Consider the following 2,376-nt stretch of genomic DNA (forward strand, 5'->3'; position numbering starts at 1 on the left):
CAATGAAAAGAACTGTGTTGGGTTGCGCTTTTCGTCGTCGTAGTGTAGAGGTGAAGACACATCAGGACTATAGATCCTGGAAGGTCCGAGCTCGATCACCGGTTAAGTGCACAGTACAGTTCCATGTTCCCAAACTTTGTTGTAATGTTGAGACTAAATGGATGTTGAGACAAAATGAAGGCAGAAACCGATAAGGTCATATGAAACATTAAGAAGATGTTTGAGATGCGAAAGACAGAGCTTGAGGGATGGTATAAGTGTTTTCAATCCTAACTAGATAGAGTGAATATTCAACCTAGGTAAAATGCGGATCACGAATTTAACCTATAAGGTAAAAACGGATTCAACCTGAGAACGGATTTGACCGACAACATATATACAATTTTTGAAACAATAAGAACTAAAATCTTTGCTTCAAAATCCGACCAACGACGATAAGGTCTTAGAATACAACAATAAAGCGCAAATTAAGATACGAAAAGCGAATGAGAAAATTTTAACATTTCTTAAAGGTTGAAATTTGAAATGACAATAAAAAAGGCCTTAGAGAACGAAAGTAAAAGAGAAGAAAAGCAAAGGAGATGACAAGGATTGGGGACGCTATACAAACTATTACAGCTTCGCACGAATAGTCATCCTGTTTTTCTTAGTTTTATTCTCATTTCAAGTTAGTTTAAATTTTATTTACCGTTTGTTCAAAAACAAGAAGGTAAATGAAGTAATATACAGGCTTTTGTTCCCGTTTTTAACAAAAACCAGCCAATATGATAACAGGAAACCGGTTTCTGCAAAACTCATTAATTTCAACTGTTGAAAAGACTTTCAAAGCAGGCAAATAAAGTGCAATGCTTTTTAAGACGCTAAATTACTAACCTTGGACACACCTCTTTCAGTTTTCGTCTTGGGCAATTTGTCATCAACCTTGTCTTACACTCCAAAGTGCAAGCTACGACACCTTTTTATTTTTTTTTCCAGTAAATTCAGTGACGTAATTGTGTTTCGCCCTCACGCGAACCATTTAAGTGGAAAAATGTAGTAGTGTAAGTTAAGTTACGGACCTCGACTTCCGTGAATAAAAGCCCGACATATATTTTCTTCCAAGAAAACGTATTTCGAGTTACTAGCTGTTTCTTAAACTTGCGTAATTGTCTGACTTCAGTCTGACTTCCTCTCCAGCTGCATGAAAAACGGTTTTGTGTTTAACCCATTGTTAAGAGCACTTGTCTCAATTAATAGTTTCAACACACATAATTTGCGTTATAATTATCCTTGTCGCTTCTTATGTCGTAAGTAATATATAATATTAGAAAACAGTCCTAAGAAAATACGCGCGCTGATTGGTTAAAAATCGTGTTTCTATAAGTCGCGAACCATTTAAGTGGAAAAAAGTAGTAGTGTAAGTTAAGTTACGGACCTCGACTTCTGTGAATAAAAGCCGATATATATTTTCTTTCAAGAAAACATATTCGAGTATACTAGCTGTTTCTTAAACTTGCGTAATTGCGCCGAATGAAAATTTGCTGTAGAAGATGGAAGTTTAAAGTAAGGTTAATTCACAAACGTGGCCACCTGTCCAGCATGGGACAATAACGCCTCCGCGAGGTCATTTTACAAAAGAATTAACAGTTGCCCGCTTTCATGTAATATGTAAAGAGGTAATGAAAGTATATTCTAGTGTTTATTTAAAAAGACGGGCCTGACATTTAACCTTTCAACTTGATCAGTACATTGCCAGGACTGTCAAAAACTAGCTCGCCCAAACAGGAGAAAATTATTTTTCCTGAAAAAGACTTGAGAATTGAAGTCGCTTCGAAAAAATTGCTAAAATGAATTGTGAAGAAATGAGCAACAAACTAAGATCCAAAGAAAAATAAATAAAATATTGTGTTCTGCTGTTTCACCTTAAGTGACAAGATATAAGCTGTGTTTAAATTAATATTCGTGGATGACTTCCTCTCCAGCTGCATGAAAAACGGTTTTGTGTTCAACCCATTGTTAAGAGCACTTGTCTTAATTAAAAGTTTAAAAACATAATTTGCCTTATCATTGTCCTAGTCGCTTTTTCTGTCCACCTTGGGACAATAACGCCTCCACGTGGTCATGTTATTGATCGATGGCATTTTACAAATGAAATAACGTGAAAGTTTGGGAGAATTCGAAAAAGCTGAGGAAACACTCGCCTGCGGCTCGTGTTCCCACAGCATTTCTCGTTCTCCCAAACTTTCACTCGTGTTTCTATAACTCGATAGAAACAAGGTACATGTTTTCTATTTCTTAAATAATAATAATACTAATAATAATAATAATAATAGTGATAATAATAATAATAGTAATAATAATAATAATAATAATAATAATGATAATAATAAGGAACAG

Source organism: Montipora capricornis, chromosome 9 (genome assembly GCF_036669925.1).
Source record: "Montipora capricornis isolate CH-2021 chromosome 9, ASM3666992v2, whole genome shotgun sequence".
NCBI lineage: Eukaryota > Metazoa > Cnidaria > Anthozoa > Scleractinia > Acroporidae > Montipora > Montipora capricornis.